The sequence below is a fragment of the Ictidomys tridecemlineatus genome, chromosome 5 (genome assembly GCF_052094955.1).
Source record: "Ictidomys tridecemlineatus isolate mIctTri1 chromosome 5, mIctTri1.hap1, whole genome shotgun sequence".
NCBI classification, from domain to species: Eukaryota; Metazoa; Chordata; class Mammalia; order Rodentia; family Sciuridae; genus Ictidomys; species Ictidomys tridecemlineatus.
Genome location: NC_135481.1, coordinates 16,656,151 through 16,668,289, shown reverse-complemented (window position 1 = coordinate 16,668,289; position 12,139 = coordinate 16,656,151). Strand labels below are relative to the sequence as shown.

The window sequence follows — 12,139 nt, the reverse complement described above, 5'->3', positions numbered from 1 at the left end:
CATCACCGGGGAGCAAGAGGCATAGGGAGTGACATCCCCATTTGGTAGACAGGGAAAGTGAGACCAAGGACTTCCCTGAAGCCCCTGACTGGCCTCTGGTGCCTGCCTTTCTTCCTGGGGCTCTGAGAGTTCAGTTCCAACCAGATGGGGACGCTGAGTCCCAGGAGCTGGCTGAGTTCTAGGCAGTGACAGGAGCTGTTGCCTTCTCCCCCCATCCCCCAGCAGGGTGCTGGGCAGTGACTGTGGTTTCCCCAGACCACCCAGGGATCTGGTGACTCAGGCTCCAATGGAGACACTTTCTAAATAAGGCCCCAGGTCCCTGGAGAGTGTGGTGGGAGCAGGGTTCCTGCAGGCTCTAGGAAGCAAAGTAGGTGGGACTTGTGTCCCCAAATCCAAGCTCAGGCTGGGTGGTACCCCAGGGGAATTCCTGCAACTGACCAGTTTATTGAAGAAGGGTTAACCCGTCCCTTGTCTTCTTTGTTGCCAATCCATGCCCACCCCCCCACCCCCCCAACTCCCCCCTCTCCAGCTCCTCCCCTGCCTTAGTCTCTGGGTGTATCTGTGCTGGGAGGAGTGGGTTGGTTGATCTAGAAATGAGAGGCCAATGGGAAAGAGAGGGGCTCCTGGTGATTTTATGCTCATGTGTCAGGTGAACATAGGCCCAGAAAGAGAGTAAGAGTGGCTGGAGGTCACACAGCATTCTGGAGACTTTTTTTTTTTTTTTTTTTTTTTTAATATTTTTTAGTTGTAGAGCTGGGGAAATAGCTCAGTTAGTAGAGTGCTCACCTCACAAGCACCAGGCTCAATCCCCAGCACCACAAAAACAAACAAACAAAAACAAACCAAAAAATTTAGTTGTAGATGGACACAATGCCTTTATTTATTTATTTATTTATTTATTTATATGTGGTGCCCAGGATCAAACCCAGTTCCTCTGACATGCCAGGTGAGCGCTCTACCACTGAGCCACAGCCCCAGCTCTTGTTCTGGGGACTTCCTGGTGTTTCACACACCATCCCCCTTCCTACTGCAATCCCACACCTGGCAAGAGGCTTTAAAACTGCAGCTGTCCCCAGCCTCTGTTGCCTAGTTCTAATCCGGGCCCCTGCCACTTACCCGCTGTGTGGCCTTGGCCAAGTTACTCTAGGGTATCTCATCTCCTTACCTGTCAAAGTGAATACTGACAGCAAGATCCCTGCAGGCTGGCGGGCTGGGAGGGTTCTGGGAATTCAGGCCCCCAGCTGCTCAGAACTGACTGGCACCGAGCACTCAGCTGGTGTGTACTACTATTATTTGGGGGCCTGAAGCAGGTGAGAAGAGCTTTGGTTTGGGGGCCTAGCAAGTGTGAGGCCTCCGATCCAGACCCCTTACCTTGATAATGACTTGGGCCCTTCCCTGGCCTGTGGGGACCCATTTCCTCAGCAGGAAAGTAGACCCAGTGACCCACCAGGGCCCCTCCCTGGCAGCTCCTGCCTCCCTGGGATCCATTCTCCGTGTCAGAGTGACAGTCTCGCCTGAAGCTGGCAATGCCCCTCTCCGCCCAGCTGGGGTGACTCCATGTTCCTGGGGCTGTAGTACTAGCTCTTAGGTGGCCCACGAGGCCCTGGGGGAAATCTGGCGCTGCACCATCTCTACCTGGGGCCCCTTCAGACTCCACACTCCAGCTCCCTCCCTCTCTCCCAGGCCTCAGCTCCTGTCCTCTCAGTCCCCCATCCTGCCCTATCTAGGCTCATCCAGTGACCCCTCATGTCCCAGTGCCGGACACAGAGGAGGGACTCTCTGGATGTTTGTGGAACGAAGGGGTCACTGAGGTAATGGCAGTGGGAGTCTATTATAAACTCTGAAGGACCAAACAGGCACTCAGAGGGGGTGTGTTTATTAGTATCATGTGTCTCCATGACAATCCCCAGCTGGTTTCTCCCTACAGGCCCCTAAGAATGCTCACCCCTACACCAGGTTCTGGGGGCTCCAAACCTGCAGCCTTATTCAGAATTCCTGGGGTGTGGGCAGGAATGACTTGGATGACTTAGAACACAGACTCAGGGAACATCAGAGCTGGAAGAACCCTCAAAGTACATCTAGTTCTACCAAGTATCACAGAATTGAGGCCCAGAGAGGGCAGGACACCCACCAGGGTCACAGAGCAAGGCAGCAAGGCAGTGGTAGTACTTAGTGCTGCTGCAAAGGCTTCAGTGAAGACCACATAGCCTGGGGGGGGGGGGAGAAGGTGAAAGGTAAGACGGGCAGGAGGGCAGCTTAGGAATTTTGGTTTAATTGTGGTAAAATATATGTAATATAAAATTTGTCATGGGAACCACTTTTAAGGGAAGAATTCAGTGGTATGGAGTACATTTGCATCATTGTGCAAGCATCACAACACCCATCTCCACAATGTTTTTCATCTTTCCTCTGCTTTTAAAATATTATTATAAAAAATGCCTAACATAAAAGTTGCCATTTTAGCCACGTTGAAGTGCACAGTTCTGGGGCTTGAAGCTCATGCTCATTTTTGGATTCGACTGCTTTTAAATGAAAGGCAAATGAAGACGAAGTGTGTACATCACCCCAGGATTCTGAGCCTTTGTGGTCTCCTTGCAGCCCTGAGAACCCGGAGGAGGCTGTGTGCCAGCTTGACCCACCTGGAGGTAGGGGAGGCTGTTGGAGAGGCTGGGAGGACATTGGGGAAGAAGTGTCCCGTCTATACTGACTGGTACTAGGGACATAGTGGGAAACAACCTAGCAGCCTCTGACCGTTGGTTGTTGTTGATTTGTTTGTTAGTACTGGGATCTGAACCTAGGGGCACTCAACTACTGAGGCACATCTGCAGCCCTTTTTAACTTTTATTTTGATACAGGGTCTTTCTAAGTTGCTGAGGCTGGCCTCGAACTGTCGATCCTCCTGCCTCAGCCTCTTGAGCTGCTGAGATCACAGGTGTGTGCCTCCACACCTGGATCTCCAACCATTTTCTTTCTTTTTTTTTAATTTTTTTTTTTTAGTGGTAGTTGGACACAATATCTTTATTTATTTTTATGTGGTGCTGAGGATCAAACCCAGCGCCTCACACGTGCACCGCGGGCGTTCTACCACTGAGCTACAGCCCCAGTCCTCCAGCCATTTTCAAAACAGTTTTGTAAAAAAGAGGCTGGTGGCGTGCAGATAAAGTTTCCAGAATTTCTGAGCCTGAAACCAGGGGCCCATGAGCTGAGCAGAGGAGAGAGATGGTTTTCAACTTGACCTCCTCAGACTCCACTGGAAGTACCACTGGAGACCCAACTGAGGGAGGCTGGGAAAGCCCCGTTCCTCTCTGGGCCACAGTTTCCCCTTAAAAGGAAAGGGCTAAGCCAGATGGTTTAATGGTGCCCTCTGGGGAAATCTAGGCAGGGACTCTAGAAAACCTCTCTCCTCACCCCCAAGATCCTGGGCTTCAAGAGAGGCAGCGAGAGGGGACCCTCTAAACCTGCTGAGAGGAGCTGGACAATTGCTGGAACAGAATTCTGACTTTGTTTAGTAATGCTAAAAGCAGTTCATTCCTGAGGGACTTGTTATGAACTAGGCACGTTGTATTATCTCATTTAATCCTTATCTCTGTTTTATAGAGGAGTCTCAGAGAAGTTCAACAAGTTGCTCAAGGGCTCACAGCTAATATCAGAGCTAGGATTCCCAGCCAGGTGTCTCAGGTTCCAGAGCTTGTGTTCCTCCCCCACACCTCAGCTGCTGACGGCACCTGGTTGTCAAACACATGGGCCTGGAAGCCAGCTCCTGGACTCCAGGTCCTGCTCTGCCTCTAGCCAAATGACTTTAGGCCACTTACTTGAGGTCTCTGAGCCTTAATTTTCTCATCTGTTAAAATGGGTGTGAGAGTAGCACCTAATTCGTAAGGTGGTTAGGAAAATTCCATTAAATGAGCTAATATCTGTGAAGCAATTGGTACAGGGCCTGACCCACAGTGACTGACATTATGTTCAATTTTTAAAACATGTCTGTTGTCGGTTTGTTTTGTTGTGTTGTTGTCAGTTCTGTTTGAAATAGCAAATTCATTGTAAATGTTTATTTTTAATAGTTTTGCTTTCTGTTTCTCATCAGTGAGCAACGAACAAAATGGAGCTTTTGGAACGCCTTGGAAACACACACACACACACAAACACATATGCGCAGCCCAGGATGCGCTTTCATTGACATTTTAACAGAAACACATTTATTCATGAATTTTTGTAGAGGAGAGAGAAAAAAAAAAGTCTTCCAAAATAGAGCATTCAATGTTGGCCAAATTCCTTAAGTTGCCTCAAATGAGCAGCATTGTGATGTTTTTTAGGGTATTAGAAGGGGACCCTCTAATGCCACCCCCGGCCCCAACACCTCTTCTTTCCACTCCTCCTTTAAAGAGAGAGAGCCATTCTTGGCCATGATGACAACTATTTTGACTCCTTATGAATCCTCTGCTTTGTGTTGCCCCAAATATAATGCCAATGAGTGTCAAACCCACATCAGACCCGCAGAAAGCTGGGTGGCACTGAGTCTGCTGTGGTGGCTCTGGGACTCTCTTTATTCTGGGCTCAGGGGTCTGAAGTCTGACCTCTGGGGCTGTTTGGCCCCATCTGGGCCCACAGCCAGGCTACATCCATGATGAGGGTGTCCCTGCTGGGGCCCACAGAGAATAAGGAGCTCTGGGCCACACAGAATTTAAAATTGAGGGACTGTCAGTCCTATGTTTGGTTTGTCTCATTCTGAGTCTGAGTCTGAGGCTGTGTGTTCCACTCGAGGGAGGGCTCTGCTGGCCTGGCCCTAGCCCAAGCAGGAGATGTCATGAGAAGTCTTTGGTGACAGTTTCTAGGCCTTGGGTGTGGGACCAAGGGACTGAGAGAAACCAAAGGCCTTTGAGGTGAGTTTGTTCTTAAATTTTCCATGGTTGGGGAGAAAGGAGACACAGAGGAACCAAAGTCCACGTGGAGGTGACGAAAACCATCCTTAAGCTGAGAAATTTCCCCACCTTCTCCATCAAACCTTATGTCTGAGCTGCTGCTGATGCAAGACCAGCTTTGGATAGAATTGAAAGCCTGTGGACACAGGTTTGAATCCTGGCTCCATTTTCCAGTCTGTGTGAATGTGGGCATTTCATATTTCTTTTGGGCCTTGGTCTTCTCATATGTAAAATGGAATGAGGCTCTCCACTGTGAGGAATCCAGTTAGTGCTGGCAGATAGTTTTCTATGGGTCTCTGCAAATGTCGCCCGCAGAGACATGGGCTGCCTTTCTCATCTTGGATGTTTGATGATAGCCAAGAGCCTCAGAAGACAAAGATATAACATCTCCCTCTACGGAAAGGGCAAGCATGTTTATTGCCTGTTCTAAAAGATTCGGGTTCCCTAAGCTTGGGTCCTCACTTGTAAAGCACTCTGCTCAGGGTGCAGACATTTCCTTCTGTCTTTGTACCACAAAGAAACCAATGTGAGCATGATGCTCCTGCCATGAGGAATTGGAGTCCTTTATCTCGGAACCAGGAATCTTGTGTCTTTCACACTAACATCCATGAATCAGCGATGAGCAAACTTCTGATTTTGTAAATAAGGTGAAATCCTGGATTCTTCACTCTCTTTGACAGTTTTGATGACAAGGATGGGATGGTAGCAGAGATATGGCTTTCTGGAAGAGGACAGATGAGGGACTCATAAGCCAACTAGTGCAATGTGATGAAAGGTCATGGAAATCAGTTATCAAACATGTGGACCAAATTTTAGGGTAAGTGAACAAGAGATGGTCCTTTACTTCTCTGTCTGTTGAGAAGGAATCGAGTGGGGATGGTTGCAGGCTGAGGACCAGGAAGTAAGTGCAAAGACCGCTGCTAAAATGGTGCTCTGATTGTTATTGACCCTTTTTGAGTCAGTAAACTTCTCCACTGAGGTCCTGGCCAGCCATAGTCCCTCCCCACTGAAACACAATAGCTTGGAGATTTGTCATGGGTGGGCAGAAGGAACTCCTGCCTTGCAGAGAGCTGTTGCAGAGACAGCCACTTGCCTGAGTGCTGCTGTGGACAGAAGCCGGTAGGGTGCTAGCATTCTGGGGGAAGGGAGGGCATGATGCTTTTGAGCAAGAATAACAACCCTCAGCCTTCCTAAAATGTCCCATGCTACCTTCAGATCCACTTGGAGGTGACATTAATAGGTCTTGGGTTTTGGGGGGCGTTTGTTTGTTTTTTTAAAAGTACTTAATTTTTTTTTTAGTTTTAGATGGATGCAATACATTTATTTATTTATTTATATGTGGTGCTGAGGATCAAACCCAGTGCCTCATGCGTGCTAGGCAAGCACCCTATCACTGAGCCACAGCCCCAGCCCCTGCTTGTTTGTTTTGACAAGGGGTCCTGGCTACTATAAGAGAATATAAAGGAATTTTGGTCTGCTTAGAGAAATTTTCCTGAGATGGACAAATTTCCAGAGGAAACCACAGATGAAGAATTGGCTCATATCAGGCCCTTAACTGCTTCTGGTTGAGTTTAGCATCCAATGGTGACCCTTTGAAGAATGAGAAATGAACCCAAGGGATTCTAAATAGATTCCTACCATCAACCCGATCACCCTGGAAAACCCCTAATCCTTCTGTTAAAAGATTTGATATTGGTATCGGGGCATCAGGTGCCCTCAATTAACGTGATCTTCCTTAGATGCTTCCGCTCTGTCCCTGACAGAGTCCCAGCTTACCCTATGGGTATCAGTCCTGTAGCCCCAGACAGAAAGCAATGCAGTTGGGGCTACTGAGTCAAGGTGTCCTAAAACAGAAAGAGCTGGTACAGGGCTTCAGGTGGGCCAGTTGGTGGAGCCATAAGCAGCCGCTGTGGTGGTGGCTTACTGGCACAGAAGCAATCCCCTCCCCTCCCCCCTACAGCCTCAGCTGCTTTAAGGAGAAAGATGATCAGGGAGAGGCTGAAGTCTCCCTGACTCCAAAGAGGCTGAAGTCCATTTGCTCTCATCCAAGTGCACTAAGGAACTTTGGGAGGGAGGGATTCAAACTTTTCTTAGTCTGCTGGAGCCAGGCAGCCTAGTCCCCACCCTACCCGTGGCAGGAGGGGAGCCTGGATGCACCTGTGGGGTCTGAGGATGGTTCAAAGTGAAGAAGAGAAACTAGCATGATCCTTTGGGCCACGTCAAGGTACTGCTGTTGTGGCTTCTATATCAAAATGACTGGTGGGAATTGGTGATTACATATAACCTGCACGTCCCCGACTCCTGGGAGATTCTGGTTGGGGAAAAGTCACCCAGAGAGAAGTGCTAGTACATTTAGGTCCCCACAGCCTAATGAACCCCTTTGAGCTATGATAGCTACAAACAAATGGCTGGGGGTATGACTCAGTGATACAGCATGTGCCTAGCCTGCCTGAGGTCCTGGGTTCCATCCCCAGTGCTAAAAAAAAAGAAAAGCTACAAGTGACAGATGCTCCTACTCCCTGCAGCCTCTGGCAAAAGGAGACAGCCTTCACATGGAGACGCTACTGGGGCTTTGGACTCATACCTTCCTGACATGGCCACCAAGCATACCCTTCTGTTTTTCTTTTTGGTACCAAGGATGGAACCCAGGGGTGCTTAACCACTGAGCCACAACCCCAGCCATTTTCTATATTTTATTTAGAGACAGGGACTTGATGAGTTGCTGAGGCTGGCTTTGAACTCTTGATCCTCCTGCCTCAGCCTCCTGAGCTGCTGGGATTACAGGTAGGAGCCCTGCTCCCAGCAAGCACACCTTCTTTAAAGCTTGCTACTAGGCTCCTGCTGAAATTGAATATCTGACCCACAGAGGCCATGTAACTGGCCTGATATTTCTACCTGAAATGGGTCAACTCAGAACCAAGGGCCCCACTCGGAACACAGCTGCCTGCAGCTCCTCAGCCTCAGCCCTACCCTTCGAGGGACACATTCTCCCACATGCCCCTCCCTGAAGCAAAGCTTCTGGCTTCCTGGGGACTTGGATCCACAGAGGTTCCCCTGAATGCCTTGAACTGCTGTTCACAGAGGGTTTCCCTGAGCACCCTGCTACTCAGCCTCGGTGTCAGCCCTGTAGAACCCAAAGTGGGCCCGTTCCCTTGGCCACGGGCAGCACTCTGTGCTGTCCTCCCAGCGCTGGCCAATGCTCCCCTTGGTGAGGCTTGCTTGATTTTTACTGACTCTTGGGGGTTAGCCAATGGCTCTGCTCCTTCATCTACCTCTGGGAAAACTACAGACTGGCAGGTGGCGACCCCCCTCTCTGGAATCATAGAGGGGAAACAAGGTGAAGCTGTGGACTGAAGGGCCTGGGTCACTTTCTGCAGATGTCCATAGTAAGAGTCCGTCCTCTGATGAGACCACCTGCCCACCTGCCTGCCACCTGCCAACTGGACCTGTCACCCTCCCAAACACAGGACACCCCTACTCACACAGATACACCAAGTAAAGGACTTTGTGCTTCTACCTTTGCATGTCAGACTTGTGACTCCTGCTAAAGCTTCCCTGGATGTCTGAGAGCGGCCGTGACCTCCACCTGGTTAGGACCGATGGACTATGTCTCATGGCGTCGGTGGGGACCTCACGGCTCCTGACTCCTTTTCAGGTCATAGTGTTGCTGTTTCAGTCGGATCAGCCGATTTCAGTCACATGTTGTGGCCCTTGAAACGAATTCGTGTCGTGGTTTAAACCAGCGGGACCGTGTGCAGGGTGACGATGCTGTGCCTTCAGTTGCAGAAGGCACTCAACAATGGGCTGGCCATCAGGGTGTTCCTGGCCTTCTGTGCTCCCCGCTGTCCATAGGCTCCTCACGCTCAGTGTCCACTCCATCCCCCTCACCTTCCCCCCATCCACACAGCTGAGGAAAGCAGCTTGGTCACTGATGGTGGCGGCACTCAGAAAGGGTCAGGTACTCTCACTTCCAGGGTAATGACCAAGATGAAAGGGTCGAGGACCCTGTAGACCTGCTTTGAAAACTGGAGATTCTGCCCCAATGATTCCTGGGCATGACAACTTCTTACTTTCTCTAACCTCTGGCCTAGTTGATCCAACTCAGATGCTAGTTGGTCTGAGCTGAATTCTAGTGAAATTTTATAACAATACCCTGTTGCTCTTGGACTGACCATTCTGGGAGGAAGGTCTGGGACGAGTGAGGCATGATGGGAAAAGGTGAAGTTGCCTCTCCTAGAGTGGATCCCTCGGCTGTTGGGCCCACAGAGGAGAAGCAGCGCCCGGCTCTGAGAGGAGTCGCCTTAGACCTCAGCAGCTTTCCTCACCATAGTAACGGGACAGCTCTGCCACCTGGTTGTAAGAGCCTCAAACTTACCTGCCTGCTGGGTTAGCCACCCCCCATCATAGGGCTCTGAATGTGGTTTTTATTTATTTATGTTTTTGGAACCGAGCATTGAATCCCGGGACACTTTCCCACTGAGCTACACCCCCAGTTCTTTTTATTTTTTGGTACCTGGGATTTAACCCAGGGGCCCTTTACCACCGAGTCACATCCTGAGCCCTTTTTATATTCTATTTTGAGACAGGGTCTTTCCAAATTGCTTAAAGCCTCGCTAAGTTGCTGAGTCTGGCTTTGAACTTACAGTCCTCCTGCTTCAGCTTCCCGAGTTGCTGGGATGCCCGGTGTGTGCCTCTGCACCTGGATTGTTTTTTTTATTTTTGAGACGCCCGGCTCTGGCCATGATTTGATGACCCTTTCCCTTAACTCTACAGAAAAGCAGAGAAGTTACAGGGAATTGTGTGAGATAGCCCCAGAGCCTATGCAAAACACCTGCTGACCTCTCTGGATGTCCACCCCTCCCTCCATTACCCATTTCATCGGGCTGATGAAAGCTACCTGCCTGGTACTATAGATGCACAGGACAGGTTGGTTTGACTGACCTTACGTAATTTCTCCAAATTTGTTACACAGAGGTGATTAACACACCATCCGTTCTCTCATTTCATGCTCACAAAGTGCTTTTTTTTTTTTTTCCTGTGGGATGATGTCTACTTTACAGAGAGACACCAATCTCCAAGAAGTTAAGTTGCTGAAGGTCTCACAGCCAAGTGGTGGCTCTGCGGTGTGAGCAGTTCTGCCTGACTTGCTGCAGAGTTGAGTTCTGCCTCACCATTACTTCTCCAGGGGGCTGGATTCTTTCATGTGCTCCACAGACTCTGAACTCTAGCATTCCATGTTCTTCCACCTGTGCCTCAGGTCTGAACAAGGTGCACCCCCGCCCCATGTGGGTTCGGGTCTTAGTTGCCTCATCTGGCAAATGGGTCTAGGGCCTGCTTCACAGAGCGGTTGTGGGGAACAAATGAGCTCAGGAGCAGTGGAGTCCTCTGGAAAACTGGAGGTTCTGATGAGAACACTGATGTGGTCTGAGCCATGGCCCAAGAGGCCCGGGATGGAGTGAGCAACATGGAAAGGGCCTGGGCTGGTCCCCCAAGAGCTGCTTTCCTGGGCCCTAAGTCCCAGACGTTGCTGTGGTTAAACAGCCTCTTTCCCAGGATCTCCTTTTAAAACTCTCATCCCTCGGCTGGGCACAGTGGCGCACACCTGCAATCCCAGCTACTCCGGAGTCTGAGGCAGGAGGATGGCAAGTTCAAGACCAGCCTCGGCAACTTAGCAAGACCCTGTCTCAAAATAAAAAATAAAAGGAGGTTTGGGGTGGTAAAGTACCCCTGGGTTTAATCCCCAGTAACACAAAAACAAATAAATAAGTAAATAAAAATAAATGAACACCCATCTTCTATGTAGCCATGGTGCTGAGCTTTGCACAGAACCAGCTGGGTACTGTGCTGCACATATAATGTCACGGAGCCCCAGGCCCTGCCCTGTGGTTGGATCCCACAGGGACTGAAGGCCAAGGACAGCTTCCAGGGTGGAAGGGCAGCCAGAGCTCCCCTGGATACATTGCCATCTCCCGCGCGTCGCCGAAGCCATGGTGTCTCCTGAGTCCCTCCTCCTGGCTCCAGTAGAGGCTTTTGATCTCTCTCTTCTTGCAGCAGGTGGCACGTCCTGAAGTGCAGCCCTGGCCCAGACACTCCCCTGTGCAAAGCCATCTGACTGCCCATCAAGTCCAAGTTCATTGTAGGGGGTCCAAGGCTCTCATAGTCCACAGCCCCTCACTCTCCCTGGGCTGGACCAGTGGTGCTCCCTACATGGGCCTGGCTGCTTTGTGACTCCAAGCCTTTGCTTATGTTGTCCCTCTTCTAGAACGACCTTCACCCACCCCATAGGTTAATTGCCAAACTCCTTCCTATTCATTTAAAATAATAATTTTATGAATATTTAATGTTTTAGGAGGAGATACATGCACATGGATACAATTCATAAAGTGAAAAAAAAAAATTCACTTAGTGAGAATTCCTTCCTCCCACCCAGGCCAGCCCACCTGGTCCCCTGGGTTACCTGTTGGTTGTGTGCCTTTGTTTTTCTCAATATGTCGGTGTCCCAGTGCTTCTGTTCATCTGTCCCTTCCTCTGGGACCTGTGCCCTCATGCTCTCTCCTCCCCAGACACAGGCAAGCCCTGCCTGACGGTCTTCCCACACCCTCTCTGGCCCCAGCCTTCAGCATGTCGCCCGGCAATTATTTACAGGCCTGTTTTCTCCCTGGCCTGGGCACTGCTTGGGGTTGGTAACTGCCCTGTGAGTCTGTGTTCCCAGTCAGAGGCTCAGGGCCCTGGCTCAGGGTGAATGCACAGTAAATCAAGGTTGAAAGGATTGCTGGAGGATGGTCATGTCCTCAGATGGTGACAGCACAGTGCCTGGGGCTGTGGCACTTCTCAAAAACCTCCTGGAAAGGAAGATTTGCTTCATAAATAGTGCTGGGGAGACCTGGGAGGTGGGGGAAGGGGAATAGCTACTTCTTCAACTCACACCGGAGAGCAGAACTGGTTCCGGATGGATGAGACCGAAACACGTGAAAACAATGAAGCCGTAAAATCGCTTGCATAAAACACGCATGATTTTGACCTCTGAATGGGAAGGGCCTCTCTAAGCGTAGCAGTAATGGAAGAAATTATAAAGGAAAAGATGTATATGTTTGTATACTGAAAATTGGAAATGTCTGTATATCCAAATACACCATAAATCGACTTAAAATGAAAACAAATATGTAAAGGCACCTGCAAATCAAAAAGAAAAAAAAAATTCTGACAACTTTAGCAGGAGA

The 12,139-nt window shown here is 49.8% G+C and overlaps 1 long non-coding RNA gene across 1 annotated transcript; it reads right to left on the bottom strand.

Annotated features, from left to right (window-relative positions):
- Positions 1-4,168: 4,168 nt before the first annotated feature.
- LOC144377711 (uncharacterized) lies at positions 4,169-11,598 on the bottom strand. The gene is made up of 2 exons (XR_013438729.1): positions 11,377-11,598; positions 4,169-5,640 (listed from the first exon to the last, which is right to left on the bottom strand). It is a non-coding gene; the product is annotated as an uncharacterized LOC144377711 (long non-coding RNA).
- Between the last annotated feature and the right edge of the window lie 541 nt (positions 11,599-12,139).